The following is a 17,685-nucleotide window of genomic DNA, read 5'->3' on the forward strand; positions in this document are numbered from 1 at the left end:
AAAAAACACAAAACTTTCAACAGATAAAATAACATTATAAGGATAAAATCAATTTAGCTGCAGGCATACTAAAACTCAGAAGGCTTACCAAACCGAGACCCTCTTTTTTTTTTTTAAGATTTTATTTATTTATTTGACAGAGAAAGACCCCGCGAGAAAGGGAACACAAGCAGTGGGAGTGGGAGAGGGAGAAGCAGGCTTCCCGCCGAGCAGGGAGCCCGATGCGGGGCTTGATCCCAGGACTCTGGGATCATGACCTGAGCCGAAGGCAGACACTTAATGACTGAGCCACCCAGGTGCCCTGAGAATTACATTTTTTGAAGATTTTATTTATTTATTTGACAGAGAGAGACACAGAGAGAGAGGGAACACAAGCAGGGGGAGTGGGAGAGGGAGAAGCAGGCTTCCCGCCGAGCAGGGAGCCCAATGCAGGGCTTGATCCCAGGACCCTGGGATCATGACCTGAGCCAAAGGCAGATGCCTAATGACTGAGACACCCAGGTGCCCCTGATTACATCTTAATAAAGCTGTTTACTGTGGTGCCTAGCTGGTTCAGTTGGTAGAACATGTAACTCCTGATATCAGGGTTGTAAGTTCAAGCCCCACACTGGGTACACAGATTACTTAAAAATAAAATCCTTAAAAAAAAAACAAAAACAAAAAAACAAAAACTTTTTACCTTCCTCACCCCCCCCAACCAAGTCTATGGAAAGCTAAGGTAATTTTGCAAAGAGCAAGCTAAAGTATGTATGTATTTGCAGAGTAGCTGGGAGTTTTCTCTCCCAGGTATTGAGAGACTACAAAAAGCCAAAATAATAAAGACAGACTAGTGCTGAAAAAGAAACAAACAGACCTAGTTGTAAGAGAATACAGAGCTTATAAACAGACCTATGTATAAATGATAATCTATGACAAAGCTGGTTTCTCAAAGTAGTAAAAAAGGATGAATTCTTTAGCAGGATGTGCTGGAAAAATTCACATATTTACACAGGCAAAAGTAGTTAGAGCCCTACATCTCAGTATGTATGCAGAACACAAACTCCAGATGGATTAACAGAGCTAAAAGGCAAAACTAATATAACTTGAAAAAAAAAAATCTGAGAGATATAATATTGGTAGATTTAGCTTCATTCAAATAAAGATTTCTATTCAGTGAAAAATGCTTTGGGAATAATGATTTTCATCCAAAATTATCAGAGTTGCTTCATCTTAAATATGAGGAACTTCTACAAAAACAAGAAAAAAAATGTAACTCAGAAGAACATATGGGCACAAGATATTAATAGGCAATTTACAGGATAAAAAGGCTATCAAGTATATTAAGAAAGGCTACTCTCACCAATTATCAGAAAAATGCAAGCAATATCACTTTAAAGCTCTAAGAAAAATAAAAATTAGAAAACTAGTAATATGAAGTACTGGTAAGAAGAGGGGAAAATAGGAACCGTTCTGTGAACTGCCTGATAAGCCATTCTGTTTACTTATGACCCAGAATTCCACTTGGGTAAGTACTCGAAAGAAATACTTGCAGAGATCCTTAAGGAAATGTGTACAAGGGTGCTTGATCACTGCAGCATTATTTGTACCAGGGTATATATAGGAAGCAACACAGATTCCATCACCAGGAAATGAGTAAGTAAATGTTTTGGACGAAGACAATGGAATATTATGCAGAGTATGATGGCTAGAGCTTAAAAATACAGTACTGGGTGAGAAAAAGGAATAAACTCAGATTTATACTACCATTAATGTAAATTAAAACCACACCTAAATGTTACATATTTAAAGACCTGTGTATCTGAGCGGATGTTTGCAGAGGGGGGGAATAGGAAAAGAGGTTGAAGGTTAAGGAAAAAAGAAGTAAATAAAACAAGAGTAGGGCTTATGTTCATAGATTGATCAGGACAATGCATCACAAACTAGACTATGAGTGCCACAGGGCAAAAATCACATTTGGTTGTGGTGCCTGGTGGTTCAGGTAAGGGTCCGACTCTTGATTTTGGCTCAGGTCATGACCTCAGGGTTGTGTGAAACCAAGAGAAACCAAGAGGTGGATACTGGGTCTGTGCTCAGCAGGGAGTCACTTGAGATCCTCTCTGTCCCTTTCCCTCTGCCCCTCCCCCTGCTCGTTCTCTCCCTCCCTCTCTCTAAAATAAATAAGTTTTAAAAAAAAGATTTTATTAATTTATTTGACACACAGAGAAAGAGAGCACAAGCAGGTGGAGCAGCAGAGGGAGAGGGGAAAGTTAAGTTCCCCGCTGAGCAGGGAGCCCGATGCAGGGCTTGATCCCAGGACCCCGGGATCATTTGCCAAAGGCAAATGCCCAACCAACTGAGCCACCCAGGTGCCCCTAAAATAAATAAATCTTTAAAATAAAAAAATAAAAATAAAAATAAAAAATAAAAAAAATCATATCTGGTTGCTTAGCACTGGGTAAGCCAAGCAGAACACCTGACACATTAAAGGGTTTCTAATTATTTTCTGGGTGAATGAGTTAGTAAATTAGTTTTTTTTTAAGATTTTATTTATTCATGAGAGACAGAGAGAGAGAGAGAGAGGCAGAGAGAGAAGCAGGCTCCCAAGGAGCAGGGAGCCTAATAATGCAGGACTCAATCCCAGGACGCTGGGATCATGACCTGAGCCGAAGATGCTTAACCATCTGAACCACCTAGGCGCCCGAGTTAGTAAATTAGTAAAATTAAGTCAATTCTCTGCACCTGAAAGACTCCCACAGAAAAAGAAAAAAGGTTTACTAAATCCTATTTTTAAAAAGAAAGAAAATGTTTTGTGATAATTACTTAGGTTTTTTTTGTATGGGAGCAAAGTAGAAGCAGTATAATAAAAACCTATGAACTTAATTTGGGGTTGGGGGGTACAGGTGGGAAAAACATAGCTAGTTACCCAAATCATTCAGTGTGTTATGAAGCACTGATAGGACAGTCTTCTAGGGAGGAGAAAATCTTGCCTCTCTCAAAATCAAGTCACAAAATAAAAGGTCAACTGAATGTTAAACAGATGGTCCATTGTGAAAATTAAGGTTTTCCTTTTGGCAGGAGACTTTTAAAGTTACTTCACTTATAGCAGGAGGAATTTCCTAAAATTGTAATGAATTAATAATTTAAGAACCTGCTTCTCCTGATAACTTTTTCCTGTTCAATGACAAAGAAAAAAAGATGAACATCTGAGTCCCCTCTCAGCAAAACAGGAAGACTAAGGTTAAAAAATGTCTCCAAATAGAATGACCTACTCTATCTCCTTCCTCTCTTTTGACAGAAGAAATTATTGAAATGACTCCTGTCAATTCCTGATGTAATAACAGTTTAGTGAAAAAAATTTCCCTTTGATCTCCTTTGTAATAGTTTCTCGGTAATGCAAATCGATGCACATTAGCACCATCTAAAAAGGACAAATGATTCTTTCAGGGTTCAAGATGTTACTAGTACTTAAGTCTTTTTAGAGAAAACATTTTTAAAATGCTTAAATCTCTTCATTTTGGGTAATATTTTGACAACTATACATTTAATAGGATCTATACTGATTTAAAGTCTTACTCAATTTAGAGCGTAGGTATGTAATAAACCACTTAAATTTTGATATATACTAGGCTTCAGGTTAAGAACTACATTCTAAAGTTGAAAATGAATTACCTTGAATTTGGCTACATTCACGGATAAATCTGGGAAAGTACTATTACATACTCTGTTTTATGGAAGCCAGGATTTATCATGTCGTTTAGAAAACCTCCAACTGCTTCCAATTAGTTAAAGGCACATCTATTTAGCAATCAGAATTCTGGAAGTCTCAATGATTCAGAATAACAGCAACATCTCCTAGAGATTATTTTTTAAATAAATCTCTGAGCATTCAAAAATGAAAAATAATCAAAAAATGAGAAATCTACACAAAATGTAAAGAACAGTTCATCTGTCACCATTTAAAAAAACAAGCCACTTTTTATTTTTATTTTTTTAAAGATTTTATTTATTTGACAGAGAGACACAGCAAGAGAGGGAACACGAGCAGGGGGAGTGGGAGAGGGAGAAGCAGGCTTCCTGCTGAGGAGGGAGCCCGATGCGGGGCTTGATCCCAGGACCCCGGTATCATGACCTGAACCGCTGAAGGCAGACGGTTAACGACTGAGCCACCCAGGCACCCCAACAAGCCACTTTTTAAAAAGATTTGTTAGGGGCGCCTGGGTGGCTCAGTTGTTAAGCGTCTGCCTTCAGCTCAGTCATGATCCCAGGGTCCTGGGATCGAGCCCCACATCGGGCTCCCTGCTCGGCGGGAAGCCTGCTTCTCCCTCTCCCACTCCCCCTGCTTGTGTTCCATCTCTCGCTGTTGTCTCTCTCTGTTAAGTAAAATAAATAAAAAATTAAAAAAAATAAAAATAAAAAGATTTGTTAGAGAGAGAGAGAGAGAGGAGGGGAGGGGCAGAGAGAGAGAGAGAGAGAGAGAGCAGAGCCTAACACCAGAAACAGACAAATGAAGTGGATATTTATTAACAGCAGGAGGTAGGAAAGATTAGAATAAAGTCAGAAGTGATGGCAAAGAATATATTCAACTATGAAAAAGCAGGGGGTGGGGGAATCCACTGTTAGGTCAATTCTGTCCAATGGAGCCTTGAGAGCAACATATCCAAAAGACTGATCCAAAGGAAATCACCATAATAGTACTATGCAAAGGTGGTCAATAATATAATAGCTCAGTAGCCCTAGGTAAGGAAAATTAAAACTTACTTCAATATTCTTTAAGGGTACCAAGTGAATAATCTGTAGCAGCATTTACTAAAATTACAAGTGAAACCATGATTGTTATGATGGTGTTTAGAGAGCCAAATACATTACAGACTTCAGTGCATACAAAGATGCAGAATATTCATTCACCTTTTTGTTTTTTAAAGAGTTTATTTACTTACTTGAGAGAGAGCCCCCGCTGAGCAGGGAGCCCACTGTGGGCTCCATCCCAGGACCCTGAGATCATGACCTGGGCCAAAGGCAGACACTGAACTTACTAAGCCACCCAGGCACCCCTATTCATTCACCTTTATTTATTTATTTATTTTTAAAAGATTTTATTTATTTATTTGAGAGAGAGAGAATGAGAGATAGAGAGCACGAGAGGGAAGAGGGTCAGAGGGAGAAGCAGACTCCCTGCCAAGCAGGGAGCCCGATGCGGGACTCGATCCCGGGACTCCAGGATCATGACCTGAGCCGAAGGCAGTCGCTTAACCAACTGAGCCACCCAGGCGCCCTCATTCACCTTTAAAGGAGTTTGGCAGCATGCTCCTTTTTCAGTTAAGACAGCATCCAAAGTACTCACAATGATCAAAATAAGTGTAATTTAGAAACTAGGTGTTTAGTATATTTTCTAAACACATTTTCTATCTTATTTGTATATGCCTTATGCAGAAATGTAGTTTGTTAAAACTTTTTTCTTTTGGAGGTACGTTGTATTTCCTTCTTCTCTCGGACCATTATATATATAGCATTCAGCAGCAAAGGCACTCTACCGTCTGCGATCACAGGACTTGATGGGGTGACATTGCTAGGAAAACTCAACTCTGAATACACCCCACAAGGACTGTACTAACATGGGAACAGACACTTAAAACCCTAAAAATATTTTTATTTTTTTTTTAAAGATTTTATTTTTTATTTATTTGACAGAGAGAGACACAGCGAGAGAGGGAACACAAGCAGGGGGAGCAAGAGAGGGAGAAGCAGGCTTCCCGCGGAGCGGGGAGCCCGACATGGGGCTCGATCCCAGGACCCTAGGATCACGACCTGAACCGAAGGCAGACGCTTAACGACTGTGCCACCCAGGCGCCCCGAAAAAATATCTTTAAAGATTTATTTTAGAGAGAGAGAGCACACGCAGGCATGGGGGTGGAAGGGCAGAGGGAGAGAGAAACTCAAGCCGATTCTGCACTGAGTACGGAGCCCCAAGCGGGACTTGAGATCTCGATCTGAGCTGAAACCAAGAGTTGATGTTTAACCAACTGCACCATCCAGGCGCCCCAAGGAAAAATTTCTTTGAAGTACTCTATTTTTTATATTTCAAACTGAAAAGAGAAATTTTGGCAGAACTATTTTCTTTAAAAAGGAATCATGTCAGTTACTTTTTTAGAGTTATACTAGTATGAATCCTGGGGCGCCTGGGTGGCTCAGTTAAGCGTCTGCCTTCTGCTGGGGTGGTGATCCCAGGGTTCTGGGATCCAGCCCCATGTGGGCTCCCTGCTCAGCGGGGAGTCTGCTTCTCCCTCTGCCCCTCCCCCTGCTCCTGCTCTAATAAATAAAATCTTAAAAAAAATACTAGTAAGACTCTAGAAATAGTAACTGGGCCAATGAGTCACCTGAAAACACCCTAGGAAACGTGGTTTTATTGGTAAATTGAACAGATGCCTTAATAACTGTGAGTTTAGAAAAGTTTAGAGGAGTTTCCCAACTAGGAAAAATTTATTGGGACTGTCAAAATAGGATTCCTTTCCCACTGATGGGAGGAGTTGGGGACAGAGAAAAATAGTTGAGGTGAAGATGACATGCATCTACCAGAGTTACCAAAGTCTCAATCCTAGCATTGGAACCCTTAATCTACAGGAAACAAACTGAGGGTTGCTGGAGGGAGGGGGGTAAGGGGATGGGGTAATGGAGTGATGGACATTGGGGAAGGTATGTATTGTAAGGAGCACTGGGTATTATATATGAACTGATGAATCATAGACCTGTACCCCCGAAAGAAATAATACACTATATGTTAACTGAATTAAAAATAAAAAGGACAAGTCTTGTTAAAAAAAAGTCTCAATTCTAGCATTTGCTTATGAACCTAATTTCTTAATTAAAAAAAGTTCAGCAGTAAGGATCAGAAGATCAGAATTGAAGTTGGAGAGCGTATTAGCTGTGCCAAACAAACTAATTTGGACCAGAAGTCCTAACACAGGTCAATGTAACTATTTCTATATTTAAGTTTTCCCTCAGTTTCTTAATACTACACTAATACAGGAGCCATTAACTACGTATAGCTACTTAAATTTTAATTAAAAAAATGGTCAGTTCCTCAGCCACAGTAGCACATATGAGTAGTGCCTACCAAATTGCATAGTGTAGAATGAACATTTCCATCACTGCTGAAAGCTCTATTGGGCAGTGTTGAACTACTAGAACCTTTCAAACCCAGGCAATCCAGAACAAGTTTTTATACTTCCTATGCTTACTAGCTTTAAATGTTGGAGCTCTTCCTTCCTGGCACATACAGGCAATTTGTATAGATCTTATTGAACACTGCAGATGACACAACTAAATGAGATTACCTACACAAAATGGTTTTAGAAGAATGTTTTTTGACAAAAACATTACATCTAACCCGGTCATTTTTTTTTTTTTTTTTTTTAGGAGAAAGAGAACACTTGTGCAAGTGGGGGTGGAGAGGGAGAGAGAGAGAATCTTTAGAGGTTCTATGCCCAGTGTGGAGCCCGATGTGCGGCTCGATCTCAAAACTCTCAGATCATGACGTGAGCTGAAATCAAGAGTCGGACACTTACTGAAGCACACAGGCACCCCTTTTTATCTAAATTTCAGTTAGTTAATATAGTGTCATATTAGTTTCAGGTGTACAATACAGTGATATAACACTTCCGTGTAACACCTGGTGCTCATCACAACATGCACTCTCCTTAAATCCCCATCACCTAATTCACCCCTCACCAACCCCCCCCATAATCATCAGTTTGTTCCCTGTAGTTAGGAGTCTGTCTCTTGGTTTGCCCCTCTCTTATTTTTCCCTTTCCGTGTTTGTTTTGCTTCTTAAATTCCACATGAGTGAAATCAAATGGTTTTTGTCTTTCTCTGACTTATTTCACTTAGCATTATACTCTCTAGCTCCATCCATGCCATTGCAAATGGCAAGATTTCATTTTTTTCTCATGGCTGAGTAATATTCCATTGTACATATACACATCTTCTTTATCCATTCATCAGCTGAGGGACACTTGGCCTGTTTCCTTAATTTGGCTACTGTAGATAAGGCTGCTATAAACATTGGGGTGCACATATCCCTCTGAATTAGTGTTCTGGTATTTGCATTTAACCAAATTCTAATGTAAAGGCCATTTTATTAAAATGAGCAAAGCAAATCAATTAGGACAATTACACACTTTAATGCATGCTTTTTAAAAAAAGATTTTATTTATTTGACAGAGAGAGAGAGAGAGACAGTGAGAGAGGGAACACAAGCAGGGGGAGTGGGAGAGGGAGAAGCAGGCTCCCCGCCGAGCAGATAGCCCGATGTGGGGCTTGATCCCAGGACCCTGGGATCGTGACCTGAGCGGAAGGCAGATGCTTAGAAGGCAGATGCTTAACAACTGAGCCACCCAGGTGCCCCTTAATGTAGGCTTTTGACGTGTAAAATGATTCACATTCTTGAAAGGGTCTCCATGTGCTGGAGCTACAAGCAAACCATAAAGAACTATAAAAACGGGGGTGCCTGGGTGGCTCAGTCGGTTAAGGGTCTGCTTTCAGCTCATGATCACTTCATGATCCCGGAGTCCTGGGATAGGGCCCCACATTAGGCTCCCGGCTCAGCGGAGAGTCTGCTTCTCCCTCTCCCCATGCTTGTGCTCTCTCTTGCTATATCTCTCGCAAATAAATAAAATCTTTTTGAAAAAACTATAAAGACATTCCTATTAGCCAAGTAATTTCTGAATGTAACCCATACAGTATTCTAAACACTTACAATCCTGGTGATCCACTTAAGCAAAGCCCTAACACGCAAATCAAGCCTTCCTAATGATTAAGTAGGACAGGTGGTTGATTTTTACATGTCAATATTACGGACTCCTATAAAGCTTTTGTTGACTGGGAAGCAAGTCACACCTGTCTACACTGCTGAGCATAAACTAAAACATGAACAGGCACAAGTTTTCCTCCCTTAATCATATTTTTTGGCACCTCTCCTGAAAGACTTTCCAAAACATGCTTATCCTCAAAAGATCACCGAAAAGCTGCCATAGTACGTTGGTAGAGACATTGCACAAATAACACATTATTCTCCCCTACATTTGTAAGAAGTAAAATCTTTTCCTGGGAAACTTCTCAGATGAACACCTACTCAATGTATTCCACAGCATATAATACCCATCTATAGCACAGTATGATCTAAATGAAGTAGTCGTAAGTTTCAGAAAGTTTAAGGATTATTGCTGACTATAATGATGAACACAATCTTTTTCAAAAAGAGAACTCACACTGGTATTTCAATTTAAATTTTTAAGAGTTAAAAAAAATTCGAACCACATAGGAGGTTAAAAAATAAAATAAGTCTCACTGCCAGGCTAAAATAAGGACTAATTAAAAGTCAGTCGAAGAATTCAGTTCCCGAGATATCCTCCCCAACTAAGAAAACTAAAGGTTTACACTGGAAGAACATTTTCTGAGGAATTAAGACTAATCTGAAGGAAAGATCCAAAGATATAGGAGGTTCCAATGAGGAAACTGTGGGAATAGGAAGCAGGAGTGTAACTGCAGTGAGGGAGAGCTATATCCTCTTCTATAAGTAGATGTCAACATGGAAGAAACAGTGATATAATACTGTTATCTAAAGATACAGAGTTACGGGGCACCTGGGTGGCTCAGCTGGTTAAGCAGCTGCTTTCGTGATTTTATATCACTTAATTTCAAGTGTGAAGGTATTTATACTCTGATAATTGCTCAAAAATAAGGCACATTTCAGATTGCTTCTTATTTGGACTTCTGACGTGACTTATTTTTCTAGGGTCTCTTTTAATTTCAGAAATTCCACAAGCTTTTTAGATCACGTATGACACATTCTAACTTTTTATTCTTAGAATTTGTGCAACAGAATCCATGCTGTTTTTGAAGACATTCTTAAACCCCAGTGAGTTCTGTTTTAATCTAAAACAGTTATGTTCCGGGCTAGTTTACAGCCCTATTGTCTGCCTACCCAGGATTTAATTTTTTATCACTTTTTTTTTTTTATCAATTTTGTTATTTCTTACAGCCCTATTGTCTGCCTACCCAGGATTTAATTTCTTATCCCATTTTTATCAATTTTTTATCACTTTTGTTAATTCTTAACCAACTGAGCCACCCAGGCACCCTTCATACTTTTGTTTTTTTTTTGTTTTTATACTTTTGTTAATTCTTAATTTCATGTTTTAACCTTTTAAAGGCAGGATTTCTTTGTTTGATTTTGCTGGAATACATCTCCAAGCACTTTGCCCTGTCTCCTTCTCAAGGACCTGGTAAAGTAAACCACATTTTTATCCATGCTTTCAAAAAGTTTTTATTTTGGTTTCATACCTACGACAAACTAGGCATGCTTCAGAATTATAGGTTGTTTTAAAAACTTTCCCTCAAAATTTAAATCATTCACCTACATCTTCTAGCATCCCATCCGATGGTGATGTCTAATACCTGCTTGATTTTTGTTTTTTGAAGTGATTCCCATCTCTTTCGCACAAGAAATTTATGAGATTTTCCTGTCTTTAGCTCTGAAATCAACGTGTTATTTTATATCTATACTATTTGTATTGAACAGGTCCTTTTGATCAAAAGTCCCAGGACTTTCTTCAACTCAGAGAATTTTCCTTCTCTTTTTTTTTTAGCTTCCTTTCTGCCTTCTCTGTTCCATCAGGAATTCCTATTTAGGAATCCTAAATTATCCATTATACCTATAAACTTCTCTCCTTTTTCCCACCTCTTTCAGCTCTATGCTCTAGGAAATTTCTTATAGTTTATCTTACAGATCATTACTTTGGTGTTCTAGAGTGCAGAATCACTTTTATTTTTATTTTTAAAAGATTTGGGGCACTGGGTGGCTCAGTCGTTAAGAGTCTGCCTTCAGTTCAGGTCATGATCCCAGGGTCCTGGGATCAAGCCCCACATCAGGCTCTCTGCTCGGCAGGAAGCCTGCTTCTCCCTCTCCCACTCCCTCTGCTTGTGTTCCCTCTCTCACTGTGTCTCTCTGTGTCAAATAAATAAATCTTAAAAAAAAAAAAAAAAGAGTCAGCCGCTTAACCGACTGAGACACCCAGGTGTCCCTAGAATCACTTTTAACATTAGGACTCTGTTTTAGTTTATGGGAATAATATCCTCTCAAATCTCTTCGAATACTAAAGAAGATAAATTTTTGTTGTTCTGTCCATCTGTGTTTTTTGGATGTTTGTTCCTCTCTTTGTCCACCTTGGATTTTCATGCTGTAGGATTGCTTCTTCAATGACTATTCATATTTACTAGTAAAATAAAGAGGATTTCTAAGTATAGACTATGTGAGAATCAGACTCAAGTCTCAAATCTCTCTCACATACACCTACACACACACACACACACACCCATACACTTCAGCCTGTGACACAAACGAGTGTCTTTTATTATGTTCAGTGGCAACAGAAGGTACTTTACAAATACTCAAGAACACGTACAGCTTTATCTATTTGATCCAGTAATGCAATTAGGACTTCTAACCAGTAAATTCTTCCATTGAGTATAGGATAGGCCAGAAACCACTAAGCTAAGAATTATGTGACCCGGCTTTCAGTTCTCGTTTTACTACCTAAAAGTTGGTGACTTTAGGAAAGTCAGTCTCTTTATACATAATGTTCCTTTTCAATAAAATGAGAAATTTGAACTAGATATTAAGGTTTCTTATAGTTCTGCAACTTTATGATTAAGATGCTTTTAAATTCTCATACACTTCTGATTCACTCAATATTTATAGCATGTAAAAGAATAAAGAAATTTATAATTTGAAAAACTTCAGAGATTCTCAAAGCTTCCCCCAACACTAAAAACAAAGCACCTCAACAAGCATACTAATTTATATTAGGCAAGTTATAGTTAATAAGTTGTAATGGGGGAGCAGATAATAAGGTGGAGGAGGGTGCAGGTGTTTGTGAGGGCATGAGAGAGATTGTTTCTCACAGCTCTACTTTCCAAAATGAATGATTTCTGGGGTGCCTGGGTGGCTCAGTTGGGTCTGCCTTGAGCTCAGGTCATGATCCCAGGGTCCTGGGATTGAGCCCCACACAGGGCTCCCTGTTCTGTTCAGCGGGGAGCCTGCTTCTCCCTCTCCCCCTGCTTGTGTTCTGTCAAATAAAGAAAGAAAATCTTAAAAAAAAAAATGATTTCTTTTTATCTCCACAGGGAAACAATGCTTAGTTTTGAAAACTGTGACAAAATATGCGTAACATTTATCATTTTATGCATCTTTAAGTGTATAGTTTTGGGGCATTAAGTACATTTACATTGTTGTGCAATTATCACCCACCAGTCTTCTCCAGAACTTTCAACTTTCCCATCTGGAACTCTATACCCATTTAATCAATGATTCCTCATTCCTTCCTTACCCTAGCCTCTGGCAACCACTATTCTAGTTTTGTCTCTATTAATTTGGCTACGTTAGGTACCTCATAAAAGTGGAATTATATACTATTTGTCCTTGAGAGTGGACTGTTCCACTCAGTATAATATCTTCTTGTTTATCATGTTGTAGCATGCGTTAGAACTTCCTTCCCTTTAAAGGCTGAATAATATCCAAGGGCTCCAAACTGGCTCAAATCCCAAGTTGGTTTATGTACCACTAATACCAATTCCATCTCCATTTCCATGCTAGGACATAGCCCAGGGAGGCTGCCAAGCTTTCAGAAACGAATCATTCAACTCCACATTTAAGGCTTGGAGATAGAAATCTGTTACTAATGGCTGATAGGACCTCAGTTCTTACTCTTTCTTGCAACAAACAACCTCTCAGTTTGAATTTCGGATGTGTTAGGTCTTGCTTCATTCAGGTCTTCATTCTCAAAGTGACCCTCTGAAATAGGTAGTATTCCCATTACCCAGCACTGCAAGGACAGACCTCTTTGCCTGTCCTCTAGCAGTTGACACTGGATGGTAAATCTATAAACTCCAAAAGTCTACTATAGATCAGGCATTGCTAAATTAAGACTCATTATGTTAGCAGTTTCTGTGCAACAGGCAGCACTGTTTTGTGAAATATCATCCATTTTTTATTTCATTGGAACAGCTACTACAGAAGTTTTTGCTTTTTTAAAAATGCTTTATTGAGAATAATTGACCATAAGCATTTTTAGAAAGAGTTAAAATAGAGGGACAGAATAGCAAGAGACAATGGAGATCATAAAAAAAAATCTTTAGGTAAAAAGTGAAGGAAATTTCCTTAATCTCTAAAGTACATACATAAAAATTCGGTAGGAAAAATTATACTTCAAAAAAGAATACTGCCAATGTTTAACCATTAAGACCTTGAGCTTACATGGTCATGGACAATGCGCTGGAATCCTGGCCAGTGGAGTAAATGAAGAAAAAGCAGTAAAAGGAAAAGAATTTACAAAGTTGTCATGTACTAAGTCAGTACACAAAAACATACTGCATCTCTTTCTATACATTAACAAAGAACTAGAAAATAGGATTTTAAAAAAAGATGTAAATAGGGATACCTTGTTCAGAAATACAAACACTGAAAGATTTCAAGTTCTTTGTTCAACACTCAAGAACTCAAAGTTCTTCCCAAATTGATTTCTAGATTCAGTGCCACTCATCAGCATCCCATGGGACTATCACTTACATTCATTAACATATCAAAGTTAATCCAAATGACAAATCCCCATGGGTTGGTAGTATAGGTGTTACTGTAAAATGATGCCACCTTTGAGAACAGTTTGGTGGTCCATTTCAGGCATACTTTTTAAAATAGAAATTTGATAATATTGAAGCATATATCCAAAGACTTCCTAGAATCTTTACACATTTGAAGTCCAATGAAATACATCACTTCTATGTATTAAAATTTGCCTTTCTAAAAATGTGACCTCAACTTCACAAGAGAGCAGCAAAGCTGTGAATATATAGATACCAGTTCAGATTTTACTTATTTTTTGCCATCCGGTGGCCAAAACCACTTCCTTCCTCTTTACTCAGATACATACTCTCTCATTCTGAACAACTATCTCACCTTTATTTTCTTCACCCAGTCTTACATTTTTTTTAATTTAATTTTTTTTTTGGTATGAAATGGGAAGCTCTTTCATCCTTTTTTTCCTTCTTCCACTGGACTCTTTATACTCTTTACGTTCACACCATAGCAAAACACTTCATTCTTCATTCTCACACATTTATTTATTGAGAGAGAGAACGAGTGCACAGGCACATAGCCGTGGGTGCATGTGTGTATGTGGGGGGGGCGGGTAGAGAGAGAATTGCAAGCAGGCTCCATGCTGGGTGTGGAGCCCCACACAGGGCTCTATCCCACCACCTGAGATCATGATCTGAACTGAAATCAAGTCTGATATTTAACCAACTAAGCCACCCAGGTGCCCCATCTCACACACTAATTTTTAACTCCACTATTAAGAGCATGAACTCTGGACCCAAAATGCTGAATATGAATCCTAGCTTTACTATATTTGTCATCTTGGGAAATTTAAACTTCTCTGTTTCTTCTTCTGTAAATTGGGCCAGGGGGATGATAATGGCATCTATTTTACAGGGATGTTATGAAGATCAAATAAGGTTAATATTTGTGAAGGTTTTACAGGACCTAGCTATATGTAATTATATTTTTATAAATAAACAGTAGCTTGGCTTTCATAACTTATCAAAATTTCAAACCTGCAAATTTATTCTTCATTGTGAAAAGTTAGTGACAACACTATTTGATTTGTTTTGTTTTACAAGCTTAAGCTCAGCTAACATGGGCTTCTGAGTTACTTCTGTGTGGCAGCCACTGCTAGAAGTACGCATACTTGAATATTAAGTATATGCAATGAAAGATGTTATCTGTGATAAGGTTCAAAACAGTAAGGACAGATACATCCTTGGGGTTAATAGTTGGTAATTTATAAAGTAGTTCAGTTGGTTAATTACACAATAAGGAAGAAACATTTTTAAGCCCAGGAAGTCTAGCTTCTTGAAACAGGAGTTCCTGGGCCCTTCATATACATTTCCATACTTTTAGAAGATACCTTTAAATAATATATAGAGTGGAAAATGAATTTTTTAGTGATGATTCAGAGTACTACAAATATAAAATGTCCAATATTTTTTAAGTTTAAGGAATTGCAGGTAATGTTTACATTTAACTTTTTTGAAAAATTGAAATATATAGTTTTATTTTAGGAACTTTAAGTATTTTTGCTATATGCCAATATTGATCTATGAGGTAGAAAAGTACTACATTACCTTGCTTTGCAGTCTGGGCAATCTGAGGAATGTATCAAGTCCTTCAGCCTCTATGGTACCATCTTGTCAATATTCTAATGCCTAACGAATTGCTTATTATTTCTTATTCTACCCTAAGTGGCAATGTATAGGTTAACATACTGTGATACATTGATCTCAGACTTGACATTGGACAAACTCTTATCTGGATGGTTCTGAGCTAGGTACTATTTAATCAATTCCATGCAAAATCAGTGTTTTATCAGCTTGGGGTCAAACCTGAAAACTATCCAAAATACCACCACTATTAAGAATATCTATGGTCCTATGGACCCTCAAACTATATGTAAAGTTTTTAGAAGAAGGATCCAAAATATTTACTAACAAAGTGACCTAAAAACAATCTCAAAAATCTGGAAGTTCTCAGGTTAAGATTTCTGTAACATACTTATTTTATGCTTCTTAAGTCTTACGATGTACCCAATCTAAAACAACTACAGCATTTGAACTTTTGTAGAGGTATTTGAAAAGCCCTAAGAACTCATCTCTTTCACACCTATTTGATTTGTGGTAAAGATGGGTTATATCCAATGTTGCACTGAGTTTTTTCTGCCACAGAAGAAATCAACCTGGATGTTAACCTACCTACACTTTGATTCCGTCCCAAAATTCACTTCTATATGATTAATATAGAATTTAGACTACACTGCACACAAACCAGATTACAATTCTAGTAGCAGACTTATTCTTGGTTTGGGGATATGCCTTTACTTGTGCATTAAGGGATATCCCTAGTTCTGTCACTTATACAGTGGAGGTTCCAGAGAACGTGGTCAAGACATTTTACTTCTAAAAAATAGATTTACAGGGGCGCCTGGGTGGTTCAGTCTGTTAAGCATCTGCCTTCGGCTCAGGTCCCATGTGGGGCTCCCTGCTCAGCAGGGGGATCTGCTTCTCCCTCTGGCCCTGCTCATATTCTCTCTCTTGCTCACTCTGATTTAAATAAATAAAATCTTAAAAAAAAAATTTAGATTTACAGATACTGGGGAGAGGAGAGGTTAGAATTTTAGACTGTTAATCTAATGAGATGTGAGATAAGGCTACCAGCTTTTCATAGAAGATCTGTAAAAAGATAATAAAATTATCATACTAATAACTGAAGAAACAGGAATATATGTTTCTCTTCCTAAAAGACATATATAAACCCCTTCCTCAGGACAAGAGACTATCACTCTCCCACCTTTTAAAAGGCAAATATCCTTCTCAGAAAAAACACCAAATGGTGGGAGGGCCCTGGAATGGGAGGCCGTGGTGGCGGACTCTGCAGCAGCATCCGGGGTCGGGGTAGCAGTGGTGGTTGGAGTGGGCGGAGACTGCAGAGCTTGCAGAGCCAAGGCCGAGGACAAGGAGTGGATCCCAGGCGGCCTGGTCAAGGACATGAAGATTAAGTCCCTGGAGGAGATCTATGTCTTCTCCCTGCCCATCCAGGAATCTGAGATCACTGACTTTTCCTGGGGGCATTCCTCAAGGATGAGGTTTTGAAGGCTATGCTGGTACAAAAAGCAGATCTGTGCTGGCCAGTGGACCAAGTTCAAAGTATTTGTTGCCATCAGAGATGACAATGAAAACGGCAGTCTGGGTGTTAAGTGGTCCAAAGAGGTCGCCACAGCCATCCGTGGGGCCATGATCCCAGACAAACTTTCCATCGATCAGTGTGGCGAGGCTACTTGGGGAATAAGAACGGCAAGCCCCACATTGTCCCATGCAAGATGACCAGCTGCTGTGGCTCTGTGCTGGGTCGCCTCACCCCTGACCCCAGAGGCACTGGCATTACTTCAGCCCCTGTGCCCGAGAAGCCACTGACGGGGGTCGGTAGAGACGACTGCCCCCTCTCAGCCAAGGACTGCACTGCCACTTCTGACGCCATTCCCAAGACTTACAGCTAGCTCACACAGACTCTGGAAACAGACTGCATTCACCGAGTCTCCATATCAGGAATTCACTGACCAGGGCGCATGGGGGGCTCAGATGGTTGGGTGTCTGCTTTCAGCTCAGGTCATGATCTCCAGGTTCTGGGATGGAGCCCCACATTGGGCTCCTGGCTAAGCGGGGAGTCTGCCTCTCCCTTTGCCTCTCCTCTTGCTTGTGCTTTTTCTGCCTGTCTCTCTCAAATGAATAAAATCTTAAAAAAAAAAAGAGAGAAAGAAATTCACTGACCATCTTATAACGACCCACACCAGACTCTCCATATAGAGGACTCAGGCTCCTGCTGTGGCCATCATATACTTTATACAAGAACAATAAATGAATTAAAGACTATTAAAAAAACAAAAATAAAAGGCAAATGGCAAGGATAAAAAGAAAACTAGCATAGAGAAAATTGATTAAGTCCATGTACACATTTTTCATGTTGGTACAGAAAGGGTGCTTTTTCGGGGCACCTGGGTGGCTCAGTCATTAAGCATCTGCCTTCTGCTCAGGTCGTGATCCCAG

At 39.1% G+C, this 17,685-nt stretch overlaps 1 protein-coding gene and 1 pseudogene across 2 annotated transcripts in view; one reads left to right on the forward strand and one right to left on the reverse strand.

The window, feature by feature from the left end:
* ABHD17B (abhydrolase domain containing 17B, depalmitoylase) overlaps window positions 1-17,685 on the reverse strand; it is a 48,908-nt gene that overhangs the window by 13,617 nt on the left and 17,606 nt on the right. The gene's annotated exons all lie outside the window — the stretch shown is intronic.
* On the forward strand, window positions 1,927-17,496 carry LOC114197903 (small ribosomal subunit protein uS5 pseudogene; annotated as a pseudogene).

Source organism: Eumetopias jubatus, unplaced genomic scaffold (assembly GCF_037043125.1).
Source record: "Eumetopias jubatus isolate StellerSeaLion01/CBP00866 unplaced genomic scaffold, mEumJub1_p1.0 scaffold_15, whole genome shotgun sequence".
Lineage (NCBI taxonomy): Eukaryota > Metazoa > Chordata > Mammalia > Carnivora > Otariidae > Eumetopias > Eumetopias jubatus.